Below are 18,241 nucleotides of genomic sequence, written 5' to 3'. Positions count from 1 at the left end.
ACGTAACTGTCGAAAGAACCTGTCCAGAAATCCAGAAATTTGGGTTCGAATCCCGGTCCAAGCAAACGATTTAATTTTCACCGCGATTGTTTTTTTTTGTCGTGGCGCATCCTCTCCACAAATGCGTCCATTGCAAAATATTTCCCCCGTTTTCTTTTTAGCGGAAATACAGTTTTTATATATTTCCTGATTTTCTTTTTGGGGACCAGACAAGTATACTGGCAGGGGCAACAATTAACTGCCGAAAATATTCACGACGGACGCCATGTTAGGACTCCCGTTTTCATCACGTGCTATGGCGTGAATTGGCGGTCGCGAAACACATTACATTACTCTCCGAGTTGTCTTTTGAATTATGATTCATCGGTGTTGTGCCATAAATGAAATAGCACCTATGCGATGAGAGGAATGAAAAAAGTGGGGCAAAAAATAATGAAAAGAACTCGTGTGAATTGGACTATCCTCGGAGGGAGGATATTCCTGGAGAAGAACGAGGGATTCTGAATTATGGACGCGAGAGGAAGTTTTTCTTTGGGCCCGACAGCGCCCTATTAATCTGGCCGGGGAAGGTCGTTGAGACGGCCGCGGAGACTAATGTCTCGGTATGCGACTTCCCACGCGACAGGGCGTCTCTTAATTATTTAACGCTCGAAAGCGGACGCGAGGGCCTCGCTTTTTGACTATCGTGACAGAGAGAGACGGGCACGCCCTCTTCACTCACGCGGAAAGTGAACGAGGGCTCGCGACCCCACCGTAAGATCACGGTCAAGTGACCCCACTCCCTCTACCCCCCCCCCTACATTATTGAACACCCTCGTGAACGTAAATAATGACGAAAAATCTAAAGACTGTGAAAAGCGCGGAAGTCCAAACCTGAAATTTGACAGGAAATTACGAAAAATTAATGTATTTCGGCGTAACTATTTTCGCTTGCATATTTACCGTTTGTGTTTTCAATATTTGAGTCGTATTTTGATGCGTAAAGTGCTAATTTTTTACATTTTATATTCACAAAGCAATATAACTTTTTTATTTTCACCTTTAAAGCGATTAAAGTTAATTAAACTTTCATTCATAGTCCCGTGACAGTTAAATCATGGTATGTCCCGTCAATGAACGCTTGGGGGAAGCTAATGAAGCCGCAGAGTATAATTGAAAAATTTAATATTTTCTTGTCAATAAATTATAAATCAATTAATATTTCTTTCGGTATTGCAAAACAGTGATGCACCAAGCTTTGTCTGTCAATGGGCGACCGAACAAATACTTTTCATGGTTACGGGCCGCATCAGGAATATTGTGACAACTGTAAAAATTACTTCGTTCTTCGAATTATTTTATTTCATTGGTATCTCATTGTAATATATACAGGGTAACTAAGAAACAGACGTTTTAAATCAGATTTTCAAGCCAAATTTAAGCTTTTCTCATTACTTTGGCCCAAATAATGTAATCCACAACCTTTGAAATTTTTAAATATCGTTCAAATTCAGAAAAATAACAACTGGGAAATGATCCCTTTTCGTGTGATTTTAACGCATGAACTAACGATGTTCCGTCGGAATTATTATCGTCGTGTGAAAACTACGGCCATAATTAAAGACGGGGAGGCGTGGTGGGAAAAACACTCATCACCACAATGGATCACGAAGGGTGTGTCTTCAAGGAACGTGGATGTGTCGAGATATGATTCGTGAGTGCTCACGCCAAGAGACAAACGGCCGCGAGAGAGAAAGAGGGAAGAAAGACAAAGAGGGGGGAAGAGAAAGACGGACAGAGACGACAACAGTTGCTCCGAAATCTCATCAATGGTTTGCAGCAAAAGGTGTCGTGGAGAGGAAAGCGAACGGAAGAGAGAGACGCCCATCGAAGAGAAGGGAGGCATGATGGGTCTTGATAACTACAAGGAGAGGAGACAACACTACATAATTTCTACAGAAGAATCCTACACGACAGTGGAATGCGGTTGGTTGGACACGACGGCTGATGGAGCGCCCAGAAACGTTCGATCGAAGAAGACCTTTGCGACCGATGCCCACCAAACGTCGTGCGCCAAGAACAACACTTCCTCGTGAGAGATCAACTGTAGGCACTTTCATACATCTTGGAATACATCTCTAAATACGATTGATTGCTCCAGCGAACTATTATCTACTCAATTGAAAAATCTGATGGACTTCAGACTGAGGACAATATTATTCGCACAAAGAGAAGAACTACTTAACCCTCGAAGCTCTCACAAGACACTACCAATTACTTAAACAAGTTACTTACTGTGATTCTGTAAAGTAGATGCTATGTACTTGACTAGAGCTACCGACCCACCACCAGCTACCAAAACAATCTATACTTAGATTACAACAAGGTGAGTTACAATATCAACAAGGTGTGAGTTATAGTATCAACAATAGGTTTAGTGCTCCGTGAGTATATTAGCATACAATTAATAATTACATATTCTAATCAATACATTTCTACCAAATTTCCACCACATACACAACAAGAGAAATGGTTAGTGATTGACTAATCTTACAGAAAATTTCACAATATTACCAATATGGGTTAATAAATAAGATAACACCAAACTGAAACATTTTATTTCAGAATCTGTTAAGTACACTTTCAAGTGAAATACCACATTATAAACAGTTCATGCCTGATAATATAATAAGAGCCAATTTCTTTGAACCCCAAAGCCCTAGAAATAGTTCGATAACGTGCATATATATATATATATATATATATATATATATATATATATATATATATATAGATAATTTCGTCGGCGTAACACGGAAGTGTTGAATAATAAATTGGACAGCAACAAACAATACCACACATAAAAAGATCACTCACACGTTATTTCTTGATAATTTCAACGGAGTTCCGCTCCGTCTTCATCGGAAGATATAGAAGTAATCATATATATATATATATATAGTAATGCGTCATGTCTCCGGACAAGGCATGAGTGAGTTATGACCACTGAAGCCACTTCTGATTCCAATATTTTCTTCGTAGAGCGGTATTAAAAAATACAGAACGAAAACCACTATTAAAACCTCGCCCCTGGGCGTAGGAGGCATTACCACCTACTCAGAACCTCTATTGTTTCACCTTTTTTCGCCATCTACTTTGGTTATCCATGTCATTAAATATATGATGATCCACAGATTTGTTCATAATCTAAACAGGGTAGGTAGGAATAAAATAATCTTTCGATGTAACTAAATATGGCGGATGTTAGACCCCAGAAAAATAGAGGATTATTGATATGGAAACATTTCCCTTGAGTAGTGAAAGGGTACTTTAGCGTAATTAGTGACTCTTTTACTGGTGAAAAATGAAAAAAGCGGATTCTAAATATCGGAGAGTTTAATTTTCTCTCCTTCGACATAGGAATTGTTTAACTAAGAAACCAACCAACATCTCATTTTCGTTCCTTCAGGAGGTTTCAACTGCGACATGCCTAAGCACATAAAATTGGGTGCGAGGAAAAGGTAGAAGCGTGATTAACGAGGGGGCAATTCCGTTTAAAAATCAAAGAAGGAAATGAGACTTGTTTGAAATTCTAACAACAATCTTCAAAATCAAAAAAACACCGGAACCATCAGCGTTTGATATCGTGCGTCAATTGTCGGTACGCTGAAATAACCGGTATATTGCCAGTTTATTTAAGTTGCAGAATTGACCGAGAGGGCACGATCATAGTAAGACCGTGGAAAAATTTGTTCATAATCGTATTGGGCGTGGAAATCAATAGCAAACGTTAACAGACGAGGAATACTATGAAGCAGATGAAGGTAGTAGGAAAAATGGGTCTTGATCCCACTGGACATTTCGGTCCGTAAAACTTTTTATGCAACTTATATCGCGGCGTTCTTAAGTACGAAATGCAGAACTAACATAGTGCATAGCATGTGGAACGAAATATAAAAAATTAAAAAACTGAGTCAAACTCCGCCGCGTCTATATCCAAGTTCATATTTATATCGGATTGGGATTGTGTACCATTGCCTCCTTGCTTTCACTTCTCTTCAAAGCATTCCTCTGCTTTTAACTATCACCAATTCAATTTCATTTACCTTACAATAGGTTGCTGTATTCACATAAAAAAGAAAAAATAAAAGTCTGCTCTCAACTCATTCCCTCAAAAAAAGTCTCGTGCGATTTTTGTTCGCTTTCATACTATAATCCCTCACGTGAGATCCATCCTATTTCGGTGCGAACTTTCGACATTGGCTTAACGGAAGGCGCCAAAAGGTAACGAATTTCAACGTCCCATTAGACGGTAGAAGTGTCCGCCCCACGTGGCACACATGGAACGAATCGATCCTCAAAGAGTCTTCTCTCTGTTTCGGAACTATTTCTGCGGTGAAGTCTTTTCCGAAAGAGATTCCCCGCTGAGGCCTTTCGGCGGCTCGGAAAGCGGAAAGAGTGCGCGGCCATTAACGATCGCGCAAGTGAATTCAACGCTCCGAGGGAGAGTGAGAGAGAGAAAGAGAGAGAGAGAGCATCGCACCGCCGCCGCTGTCATGGCAACGAGGCGTGCGTGAGGATCAAGCATCCCTAAGGCACGCCTCTACCCCCCCCTTCTCTCTCTTCATCCCCTCCCTCCAACCTCCCTCCTCAAGCGTCACTTCCGACGACGTCTTCTCTTTCCTCCCCCTCTCTCCCCCCTCGTCTAACCCCTCCCTCTCCCCTACTTTTCGCTCCCGCACGCTGGTCGGCCTAACATCATCTCACCTCGACTCCGTTTTCAATCTCCGAGTAAGTCAAGACGCACTCAAAAGAGGACGCGAATGTTGGAAGAAGTTCCGCGGAGACGACGAAAAAAAACAATATCTCTCGCATTAAACTTTCGGGCTTCATCCTGTTTAAAAAAAACTGAATAGCGGGTGGCGTTAGCTCACCAGTCATTAGTATAGCCGGTAATTATTGGTTCGATGAATTAATTTTTTTCATTATTTTAATTCTGGATCGTTCGATCACCACACGCGTTGATCTATAGTGTAATCACGGATAGCACGGATGAAAAATAATTTCTTTAAATGTTTTTTTTTCTGTTGGAGAGATTACTTCCTTAGTTCTGCTCCCGCCTACCAACGTAACGCGGGGCTAGAATTGAAAAAAATTAGAACGCACGTGGTGAAATCGTGTTAGTAGAAGAGTTTGGATATTCGTTTAGGACATACGTCCAAAACTGCGAGCCTATATTGAGAGAGCATTAAGTTGAACTCCGTGGACATCCTTCCCAGTTGGATTCAGGGCTCGAGTCTTTCTCTCGTGCTATGTCGACGCACGAAACTCGCAGCCTTCTCTATTAAGCAACGATATCGATCCGTAAGGCGAAAGCATGGACGCGCGCTTTGCTTGTTAGATGTGTCTCCGGGGGGGGGGGTGTGCAACACACGCGGCGTGCCCAGTTCCCTACTTGTAACAGGCCATCCAGCCTTGCCACTCCTACAATCGGCGCTAGGGACAAAACTGTCGTGTCATTCGTGTATTAAACATTCCCTTAGACGCACACATTGTCGTTGTTCTTTTAAAAAATCCCCGTAAAGCAACGAACAAGGTTTTTTTCAAAGCGTCCGCATCGTCGTACCATTCGCCCCATCGCCATCTCCAAAGATCCCGCCATACCTTTCCGGAACGCTCCTCGGTGGCCACCACGCGAACTTCACAGCGAACGAGAAACTACACAAACTCCCGCAAGAGTTCTCGACCCTGTTACCAACGCGCTCTTGCGGGCAGAGGAGTAATCACTTCCACGACCCCGTTTCGACGACGGAGGATGTTTGTGTGTGCGCGAAGTTGGTGCGTTCCCGAGTCGTTCCCTCCACTTCACTCTCATCTTCCCGATTCCACCTCTCCCGAAAACTCTTCCCGAAAAACTTCCCCTCGAATCCCTCCTCCTTCCATTTCACCCCTCCCCCCTCTCTCTCTTTCTCGCGATGGTAAACAAACAGGCGCGCAAAGTTCGTCGTTCGGCCGAGTGCGGCGCGGCGAGAGAGCGCATGAGGAAGGGAGGGTGGGGTGTTGAACGAGAGTGAAAGTACTACCGATGCCGCTACTATACGCGCGCGGAGGGGAGGGGAAGAGGGGCACCCCTCACCCCTTCCATTGAGGGCGCTTGTGTGCGAGTTTGGGAGAGAGAAGTGGCAGGGGGTGGGAATGAGATGGCTGGAGGGGGGGTGGGGTAGTAACATTTTAAGGCTCCGGGGTGGCGGACTGAGAGCCCAGCCCCTCCGGAGAAGAGCGCGCGACCAACGTCGGGAGGATTTCACATCTCCATCGTCACTTTTCAGTCCAAAACAGTGAAGTCAGCCGAGCGCATCCTTCCTACCACGTATTTCATTGCAATTTTTCAATACCGAAAGCAAACTACTTAGAATATTGCAAAGACTGGTCGAAAGCAAACCAAAATTAATAACCATTTTAAGATCATCGCCTTTGATAAAAAATGATTCGGGAAACCCGCAGCGGTAGGTAGATGCAGTTCGTCGCCGCTTGGAAGCACTATGGAAACTTACGGTCTCCCATCTTTTCTGCGTCGTAGGAGTGTCGGGTTCCTTCCGCGATAGATGGCACCATTGTGAGAGCATCCGGTTTACCCAGAAAATGGCGAATTTGACCAAACAATTCTTCCCAGAGGGCCCTGTGACATTATATGGTGCTGAAAGGGGACATTATGGGGGGTCTGAATGAAAGAAGACACCACACACTCGTTCGATGGAGGAATACAATGAGAAACAGGAAGAGTAGGAGTGGAGTAGATGCTCCATTACACCTTATATCTTCTCTTAAATTGACGCGCAAGTGTGTGGAAGGGCGGGGTGAGATGAGGTGGGAAAGACAAAGAGGACCAAGGGAAAAGGGCGGAGAGAAGTAGGGCCGAGGCTGAAATCTCAAGGCGCCCTTCTGCCCTTCTCATGGGGGTTAAATATAGGATCGGACAAGTTCCGCGAGCGGCGCCTAGCGGTGGACTGGCAAAGGAATACATACATGCATTTGCGACATTTGACGGAGAAATGGAAATCGAGGATCGAAATTTTGTGTGTCCAGGGAATATGCACTTCTACTCCAGGCACGTTCGATTACCTACTCCCAGTTTAAAATGCATTATTCGCCGCGGTGACCCCGAGCTCAATGGCGAACCAATATTATTGGGTCACCGACAAGTTAACAATGATATTCAAATATTTTTAAAATGATATTTTGTCTCACATTGCATTACCGTTGGGCCACGACGATGACCTTCCTCCGCATACATTTTCATTCGTCAAAAATTCGGCAAGAGTAATGTTGTTTAAAAATTAATATTACCGATATTATATGTCAAGTCACCCTATGTATTTTTTTAGGACAGGGAATTGACTTTATTGCATCGATATTTGAGTTGATAGAACGTACGAGAGTCCTCATCGAGTCACAGACAATAGGTCACCTATGCGGTGTTTTCCACTCACATGCATGTACGATCCGACTCGTACAATCCGATTTTTTATGAAATATACCGATGAAATTTTTCGCCTTTTTACAATTAACAAACAAAGAAGTAAATAGTGTTATTGCATATATATATATATATATATATATATATATATATATATATATATATATATATATATATATAATATATATATAACATTTAGACGGCACAAAAAACCCAAATAAAATAGATAACACTTAAAAGGACTTTCTTACTTGAAGAAGGCCTCGGAGAAGGCCGAAAGCTCAAAAATCTACAATGTAAGTGTCCTTTTGTGTTATTTATTTTATTTGTATTCTATTGTGCCGTCCAAATGTTAGTTTGCTCTTGTCAGCGCTTCTACATAATCGATATATACATATATTATATATATATATATAGATATATATATATATATATATATATATATATATATATATATATATATATATATAATTTGTGTGCTTATATCCACTCACTGTCACTATTGACAAACTCTTTGCCTCATGAATAAAGCATTTCGAAGAGCGCGTTTCCGCTTAAAGGCGGATCGCGCAATTCAAGTATTTGCCAATCTCACCTTCCACGTGACCCAAGGAGGGTCGCCGGGTTCCTCCCGCGCCCACGTGCCGTTCGCCCTACCCTTACACCGTCTTCCGCACCCCTCCCCCACTCCGGTCGCTCAATTAAAACGCCTTTAAATCGACGCCTTCATGCATTTCGTGTCCCGCATTTGTGGTTCCACGGCTACCATTGTTCCAATCGACCCCAAAATTGCATTCGGCGCGAGGTAACGCACGTGGCGCGCGCTCTTCTCCCCACTCCCCCTATCACGCCCGGTGACGCCGTCTCCACTAGCCCCCTAAAGGAACGCTTTCGTGTAGGATGGCCCCCTGCAGACGTTCGCGGGAATAATCGCTCGGTGATCGAATATGCCCTCCACCACGGGTGGCAGCAACCAGAGGTCCAGTTGCCTTTGGTAGACGGATGTAACTAACCCCGCGCCTAGCTACACGATGTGCGAGTTACCCTCAATAGCGAGGCAGAGAGGGTGGGCGGGTGTGTCGTCGCGGGCAATTCCTCTCTGCGTGCCACCGTCGCCATCCTATCTCGGCCCGACATCTCGAGCATCTCACTCGCTCGGATGTTTAGACGGAGGCACCCAGGGGGCTTTGCCCGGGACTTGGAACGGGGGGGGGCAATTCAGATGATTAGTCGAAGTCACTTCTTCCGCAAATTCATCATTCTAATTTTATGGGACGAAATGTAAAACACCACAATGTTTAACGGGAAAACTCTAATAGTATACACATTTTCGTAATTCATGAGAATATTCAAATATAAACACGTTTGAATTTTAAACTCTTCACGATCTCCTAAAAAAATTTAACCCTCGTTGTTTGGAAAATGGCTCAAATGTTGAACGCTTATCGCAGGCATCGGAACAGATCGCTTGTACCTCGGTCTCAATCAACAATTGACTGAGGTTGATGGTAAGGGAATGAAGATAGTAGTAGTAGTTTTGAGGGGAGGCGACCGACAGCTAAGGTCATTTGCGCCATAGGGGATGGATAGGAAAGGATGAAGGGTGGAGAGAAACCCGGCGTCGGCATTAGCCTACTCTTTACGAAAGGCGCCAAGGGGTCCGCAGTTTAACGTCCCATCCGACGGACGGCGTACTCACTCAAAGTGCCCTCCACAAAGCACCTCAAGTAGGGATCGAGATACCTCTGAAAAATATTCAACACCGCCGGGATTTGAACCCGCGCCCTCATGGTGGGAAGCCAGTACGTTAGCCCCCGCACCATCTCGATCCCCGGGAATGAAGATTAAAGAGGTGTGAGAGAGAGAGGGGGGATTGGGGATCTTCACATATAACACAACGACACCGTTGGAAAATTAGGTGGCACCCTCCCGTCGCCCTGCTGAACTCGCCTCCGAAACGATCAGGGGGATGCGGGAAGAGAGAGAGGAAGACCTCATAAGCAGCCATGAATATACGACCACATAATAAACCACAGCAGCGGTAACCCCTCCCTAACATTATGCTTGCTTTCGTGTTAAATTTATTCATAAGTACGCTCTGAGGTAATAGAAGGGGTGTTACTTTGACTGGGTTGTTTTTACTAATAGTACCAAAAAAATTAAATAAATGCTGCTTGTTAATATTAATAAACAAAATTCATTGTAATTTCAATAAAGTAAAAAAAAAACCTCAAACCTAAAATTCCCTCATTTTGTTTGTTGTGAACTTTTTCAGAATGTATTTATACGGGTGGGACTTGAACTGTTAATTTTGCCCAAGGACTCCTTTTTACACTTAGCATTCTGTCTGAAGATCTCTGACCTCTCCTCCTACCCTGGCGTAATTGAAACTCGATGAAGATTTTCTACCCTTCAGAATTTCTAAAAAAAAGGTTCATTAACTAATAGCGTTCGTGATCACGAGAAACTTTTCAAATCAATGTTATTTTGATCCGCCATGTCGTCGGTAATCCGGGGCACCGCACTCATCACGGCGAAGACCCTTAATCGTCGCCACCGGCTAATCTCCCGGCCCTCTCGCCCCCTTCCCCCCCGGATGGGTCTTCGCGGGGCGTTATCTCCGGCCCGGCAGCGTAGACGACATGTCATCGTCTTCAAGACGGCCACGCGTTCTAAGATTAGATCTCTGCCCCCGAAGGTCAAATTCCTGTGGCTCATTAAGGAACGCGGCCGTGAGGGTTATTAATACCGTTTAAAAAAGACCGCGAGGGCCACGTGGCGTGGTGCGTCCTGCCCTCGAAATGCCGAGTGAACGAACACACCCTTAAGGTGAGAGCCCATGTGCCCGCGTCTTCGATTAACTCTCTCCAAAACCCCTCGACAAACGAAATGAAATTCGGGTAAAACGCTTCCCAAAAGTATTCAACAAAAAATAGGTAGGGTTATCGACAGTCCAAAGCAGCTACTATGCTGAAAGTTCGGTGTTAAATTCCTTTGGCTCGAGCCATACATTATTCAATTACTTCATTTCTTCGTATCGACCCGGAGTTCACCTGCCTCCATGTTGTGTCTGCACCATATTCTTGTCCTTCCTCATACTCTATTTACTCATTATTCTCCCTTCCACCACTGTCTCCAGCATCCTCCTCTCTTCTCATTTATCTTTCACTCTTTTCCTCCACGCACTTTTCCAGCCTCCTTCGGATTGTTTCAAATACGAGTAGTGGGGTACCCTCTTCTCACGCCACGTTTGAAACTTCGCCGTTGGTCGCCTTCTCTCTCCGGCTAACATCATCTCCTCCACTACCACATCTCAAAAATAACTAATCTATCCTAAGCTTTCTTGAGAAAGACAAAAGGAAACTACTTTGATTACTTTCAATGAAGGGAAAACAAAGTAAAAATTTGGATAAGACCATAAATGAATCATTGCGTTATAATGTAATGATAACTTCGCTATCCGATATGGAAAATATGTTATTCAACGACAAACTTCCTTCTAGGGTAATATCTTCAGATGAGTTAGTGACCGCCTATCGAAGTCTTTTCGGGAAAACTATGAATTTTTCTTCGAGCTAAGATCTTCTTGAAATGGTCACGTGAATTTTTACCCTTATACGCTGCTGCTTCCAGCTTAGCTGCTGCTGCATAGGTTTGATTCCGTTCAACCTATGATCGCGAACCGTAAGCACAGAGAGCGAACGTGAATCTACTAAACTCCCGCCAAGGTTTGTCCAGTATTTCCTGTATATGATTCACCCTGGATGGGACGTGAGTGAGGGTAGCGACTAGGTATTTAATTTAGTCAAAACATTCCATTTAGGTGTTCCCGATGCAGTAGGCTTTCGGGAGGGAATAACTATTTCTCCAAACATTCATCACTACGCACTTTTTAAAAGTTTAATTTCAATTGCCAAGAGTCGTACTAGCATTTAGGTCATTCGCTAAAGCTACTTTATCCTCAGGATTACGGATACCACTGTACAAACAATGCATCGTCGGTAAATAAAAGTATCTTACCATTGAATACGAAGTTAATGTCGTTAAAAACGGAAAAAGATAGGTCCGATTACACTTCTCTGGGGAACATCTGAAGTTACTTCTACTGCATTTGATCTAACTCCACCTATGACTACTCTTTGTACCCGACCATTAAAAAATTCTTCAATTCGGACTACGATAATTTTTCCATGCCATGGGCTCATATTTTTGTCAGTAGTTTACCATGAAGTACTATGCAAAAGGTTTTTTTAAATCTAGAAGAACCGCGTCCACATGACCATTACTCTCTCTTGAACCAAATATATCATGAACAAAATACGCATATTTTCTCACTGTTGGATTTAAGATGTCATTTTCCCCACGAACGACAGTGGATTAGAATTAGGTAGTCTGATTTCGCCAGGGGGGGGGGAATAATTTGGATCTAGGGTAGTCTGGTTTTTAATCACCCCCTGCCACACACCTTAGCTGTGGCTTGCAGGGTACTACTATATGCATATGTATAATGCAAAGGGTAACGAAATAGGGTTACACTCACCCGCACCAGCGAGGCGCGGCGTGCTGAGCCAAAGTCTGCGGGACTGTATCCCGCCGAGGTCACGGTCGTTTAGTAAATGGTGGTGGCCGGGGTCACGGGGAACTCTATATGGTTACCCAGGGCGATGGCCGGCATTATCCTGATCTCAGGGGCCACGGACCACCAGAAGCGACCAAGAGACAACCTCATACAAAATCGCTTGATTTTGGAATAGATAAACGGCTAAACACAGTTGCTAACGGAACAAAGACTTCATTCCCGAGACGAATTGGCATGTGAAAGGCTGGGATTAGAAAAGAAAGCGAGATGGGGAAGGGAATGGGCGGGAGGGAGAAAGCCGAAACTCCTCTTGGGGTGAAAGGGGTCGTCGAGGGAGTGTTGCGGGGGTGGAGGAGGAGCCTTTCCCGGGTGAGAGCTTGGGAGGAGGGCCCCACAGAATTTACCCCCGCGGTGAAAGTAACGCCTTTCCCGACACAAAGGTATTGTATCGGTATTTCTAATAGCGATAACTCAGTCCTGAATTTTGTACTGGTAACGGTTTCCCCTAGATACTGGCGTAGTGCATGTATGAAGTACCAATAAAAACTAACGGTAACGATAAAAAAAACATGAGCTAGTATATTTTTTTCGTCTTTCCCTCGGCCTGTATTCAATTGTGTCTTCAAGTGAAGAAGTCAAAGAGCCCGACTACGGAAATTACTCGGTACAAATCGAGGACGTCACCCTCAACGAGCGACCTACCGGCCATCAATTCCAGGCGACGCTGACTCCGTCGGCGTGGAATTCCATCTGGAGCGGGAGAATGGAAGTGCTGGAAGAAGGAGGTGATCTCCAGCGATACCGAGACGACGATAAACGTCCGCGCATCCAATTAAAGAACGCGTAGGAAAGCCCGAAGGCTTACGAGAGAGAGAGCGGAGGAAGTCGAAACAAAATCGGGTCGCTAGAAGAAATCACCGTGAATTCAACCGCAAATCGCGCATCGTTCGCGTCCATCTCGTCTCTATCGAGGGCAGAGGAGCGGGCAAAGTGTGAAATGTGGCGCAAAGAAGGCAGAGTCATGGGGCGCCGACTGCCTGAACCGCTCCCTCATCCCTTTGAGGGCAAAATAAATTCCTCTTTTGAAGTCTCCACGCTGTCTGCGATCGACATCTAATTACGGAATGGCGAACGTCATCGTTCCGATCGTCTGAAAGAACATTATCTTCGATTTATATCGCATTCCCAAATCCTAATGTGACGAAGATTAAAGAAACCGACGAGCAGGGGCGGCTCGAAAGTCTCCTTTCGGTAGGAGAAAGGGGTGGGAGAGAAAGAAGATTGGAAGAATTAAAATAAGAGTTTGCTTGAAATCAAATTTCTTCTGGTTTTTTTGGTGCTTGGTAATTTGGAAGAATGAGTCGTGACAAAAAATGAAATGTCATTAAACGAAAGGGCAAAACTAAAAGAGGGTTTCTATGGGGTAAAAAGGGGCATTTCGTACCAGTCGTCCTCTTTCCCCTGTTATTCCACACGAGCTTCTTCCCTTTTACTTCGTGAGGAAAACAATTTTCGGAACCCATTCAAGTTGTCTCCGTGAAATTCCTCACTTCAAAAATCTAATGCATAGAACCAAGTGATCAAATGTGTTTAATATGAAAGCACCTCTTCTTCGGGAGAAATTATACTTTACTCCTAAAATATTCTTCCCTCCAATGCAAGCCGGACGGCCTTTCTCGAGGGAATTCAAAATATTCACATTTCCATAGCAACCAAAGAAGAAGACCCGCACTCGAAATTCTTTTACTATCCCTATAGCCAAAGTCAAGTGCCTTCATTAACCCTTTTCACTATTCGCCGGCACTCGTCAGGGACGACTGGCAGAGAAACAAGGCATTGTATGGCATGCCTGAATATTCTTCTATCTAGATCTACAAACGCATGCTTTTTGGCATGCAAATCTTCACCCTTCCATCGCTCCCCGCCGGGGGGACTTGATGTATACAGGTATATCTTGATGTATACCTGTATATGCCAGTGGGCGAGAGGATGCAGATTAAATCTTGACTCATGTGCGCTACGTGGACCGAGGTGACTTCTTGTAGATAGAAAAACATCATGTAACGTTATTCGTCTCGATTGATGATCGATATCGGAAATGGGGGTGAAAAGCTTTGGAATCGTTACGAACGGGAATGGCAGAGTAACGCTGTATCTTTAACGCCTCGCTACCATTGCACCCGAATGGGAATCCACCATCGCGACGAAGGATCCATCCTCTGAGAACGAACACTTCCATCTATCTATGCACAATGGCCGCACATGGTTCGCATGGCAAAAACACACATGGCACGCCGTTTCCCGTTCCCTTACTCCCCTTGGCCTTCGACTGCCCCCGGCCGCATCAACTCTGACCCCCCCATACTCCTCTTTATTGTACCTCTCCCTCCCTTCCCCTCCGAAAAAAAACCCCACCCTGGCAACCCCCCCCCACCCTCGCCTAACCCTCCATCTCCTTCCGGCCGACATGCTGATTATAAATAAACGACGCGGACGCCATCTGGTGGCCTCACCTCGCAGGGAGGAGGGGCGGGGGTGGGAGAGAGGCGGAGAGGAAGGGAGGGAGAGTCAACAGCCGAGAGCAGCAGCGCACGAAAGGTGAAAAGAGAGGGGCAGGGAGGGAGTGGGCAGGAAGCGACCGGGGGCACTCGCGGAATTCCAACCCCACCCCTCTCTCCCCCGCGATTCTTCCGAAATGTCTCCGACCATCTCCCAACCCGTGCCTCCGAGGCAGTATTCACGCACCGCCGTGCCATTTTCGCGGTGCTGCACTCGCGTCGACTCTGGGGGAATCGGATGGAGACGACACGGCGTCCCGGAGAGACGAGAAACACTGTCGGAGGCGGCCCGACGCTCCCGCCAACGGCTCTCTCGGAATGCCGATGGTGCACGCTGCTTCGCTCCTCAAGATGTCACCCACGAGATGAAACAGGGCGTTGCGCAATATGTCATCCACGGGAATCCAAGAAGTTTTCACTCGATCTCCAATTGTAGATCTCACAAGGTTAAAACCTGTAAACGCTGATTTCACGACGATATTTTTTTGTCTACTTAGGATGAGTTGTTCGAGTCGTGGTCCATATTATCAACTTCCGAAATTTTACGCTCTCGTATGAATTTTTGCCGTATCGCAACCTTTGTTGACGTCGGTGAGAGTTTTCCTCCCGAGTTTCATCACCAATCGTCAACTAAGGCCAATAAAAATAATTACGAAAAACTCCAAGAACTCCATTTATTGGCCTTAGGATCTTCTTCCTTGAGATTATTTCTTTAACAGCCAATAGCTCCACATCTTCCAATCGTCAACTGTTTACGCGATCAGATACATCTTGAGAACTTTACGTAAGAATGCTCGCTTGGAAACGCATACGGTGTGTTTACAATGTACCAACCAGAAGGCCCAAACGGCAACACTAACTATTCAGTTAGGAAAAAGGTTGACTCTTTGCATTCAACTCCTAGGTATCACTCGAAAAAAACAAAAACGATTATTTACAATACACGTCCTCATTCCTAGGATAACGTCTAGAATATGCTTTGTATGAACAGGTCAAGTTTCACGGAATTCCTCACCGCTGCCGAAATACATCCCGTTCATTCATATTCTCCATTCAGTAGTTTTGATGGAATTCCGGAAAACAAATATCAATATCCATCGTAAATAAATTTGTCCTCACATCATCAAGTGAACATCTGAAGGCTTTTTGGCAAAGTTCAATCATTTCCCCGCGGAGTTTCTTTCCGGAACGAAATTTCTGGGAGAATTTTAAAATGAGGATATGAGAATAATATTAAGGCATTAAGAATTATAGGGGAAATTATTACGAAGTTAAGAAACCCGTGACGCAATTTTCCGTTTCATCTAATCCCTTTCATTACCTCGTGGGTGTTGCGAGAGAGTGGAATGATAATTGCACACAATGCTGTCGTTCGTTTGATGACGTGGTGTAATTAACAGTTGCTGAAACTTTTTTGTCCCTCTTTGAAAAGATACGCTCGGAGAAGATAAGATTCATAAGTCTCAAACGAAAGCAGAGGTCGCAATGATGTGCGAGAGCTAACATTCTCCGACCAGAAAGATTCGATGGGGGATTGCAAATAACGTCGGGGAACGGGAAATGGAGTCAATATTAATCAAGATAAATAAATGACAACCATGCATTCTGAGTAGCTTCGTATTACTCCTCTTTAGCATTGCACACAAAATTATCTTATCCGACCGCGGAGATCTAACAGTCCTACCCTACGTCACAACGACCCTACACTATGAATGTGCAAAAAAGAACGCCGCAATATCATCTTTCTTTCGTCCATCAGTGCTCACATTATGCTTGAGAAGTTCAACGAAGAAAAACACCAAATATTTAAGGATAGAATGGAACACGCATTGAATAATACGCACACCAAATCCATGAGTTATGATTTGGATGCATTAAACTTAAATAGCTTGTGATAAGGGCGAAACATAAAAATAAAGTGAAACCCTAAAGAGAACTCGAAACATTTTCACCACTACTGGCCCCCGCATGGATCTTCTGCTCCAAGGAAGGCTTATTACACGTGTTTCACTCTCACCTTACTGATTAAACCATTTCGGAATGTTCTGGGGAATATTTTTTTTAACAAAATTTTAATAAGTTTGGGAATTGCTCGAAGTAGAAGGCATACGGGAATTTTTTTTTTTAATATTAAAACATTCCTCACATCAAAATTCATCAAAAATATTAAAACGCTCGGAGGATACGGCAGCTGTGAATTCCAGTTCAATCCAGAGAGGCTCGCATCGCAATACCCTGATTCGCAGTGATGGAGTTCAACAGATCGGTGAGTTTTAATACCGTGTGCTGAATCTCCGTGAGTAAATTCCGTCCAGAAGACGCGTCGTACGCAAGCGCAATATAAAAGTAAACAAAAGGTGTGTTTGCGCAATTCTACATTACTTTTGGACTATGCGACAACCACGTGTTTGAGCCCAGCGGAGAGAGAGATTTACTCCCGAGGACATTGATGAGATGCGAAAAAAATCGACTGGAATTATGAAACGTGAAAATTGAACGAGAATTTCTTGTGCGCGCCACTTCTCCGGAATATACGAGGGCAGAATTGCCTTCAACGACGAAGAGAGCGAGATCAATAGTCCTTGCAAGTCAAATTAAGTTCAGTCGCCAAAGAAAGAATTATCCCAATGCTATCAGGCTAAAGTCTCGTGAAAGCGCACCTTGAGGATTCGAAAAAAAAAAATTCGTTGATTTCGCAAAACTAAACCAAGTTTGATGAAATCAACAGTTCATTTCTATTTCCCATAGAATTTTTTCCTTAAGAACTCAATCATATTTTCTTGGAAAATTACATCACCCGGAATGATAAAGTCGCGAGACATGATTGAGTAAGTCTTGGAGCCCAAGAGTTGGGAAGCTGGCGTAGGCACAGCTATCGGTAGCAAGGTACCCGAAAAGTACTGACTATTTTTTCCAAGCATCTGGATGGCGCGCTTTGTTACCATTACCAGAGTGATGGTACTTAGTTTACTTATCTTGGGCGTTAGCTCGATTTATTTTCTCAAAAGATTTCCTCAGTTTCCTTATCCTAGGAGACAATCCGCAATTATTTCAAAATATTTCCATTTCAAATCATCTCAAAATTTACCGATTTAGAACAATAACAGTTTTTAATTTGCATTTCGTTGAATGGCTTTAATTTTATCGGACTTCAGATCACGAAGCATTGAGGAACTAACGCAGAAGGAACTGGTTCCAGAATTTAACATGGTACGGAGAAAAGCCGGTCGTCATGTGAACAATAGCCATTAACGAAGTAAGAATGTCACACAATTATAGGACTAACTAGGCTGTGGTACAATGGAAGCTTGTGCAACTCATTCTACTGGATAGGAATTCATTCTATGAGTTGACCGCTGACAGGGCGAAACATCAGCGCATCGGATTGATAGTGAGACCACCTCGATAGGTTGAAGGATATTGACTATTGTATGCACGTAGATCCATAATAGGAATCCTTTATCCCCGGCTATATTCCTCATCGCCTCGGTAGAAAACATCTCACGGGAAAATTCGGATTGCACACAAAATATAATATTACCTAATGCCATTAGATTGGCAGGTGACTTAGCACGCCCTTAACACCGTCTCGTGTTAAGGGTTTTCAAGGAAAGTTTTCTAGGCACCGCAGTTTTCTAGGCAAGAGGA

This window comes from Hetaerina americana, unplaced genomic scaffold (assembly GCF_022747635.1).
Source record: "Hetaerina americana unplaced genomic scaffold, ioHetAmer1.1.p SCAF_11, whole genome shotgun sequence".
NCBI lineage: Eukaryota > Metazoa > Arthropoda > Insecta > Odonata > Calopterygidae > Hetaerina > Hetaerina americana.
Note: the sequence above shows the minus strand (reverse complement) of the source record.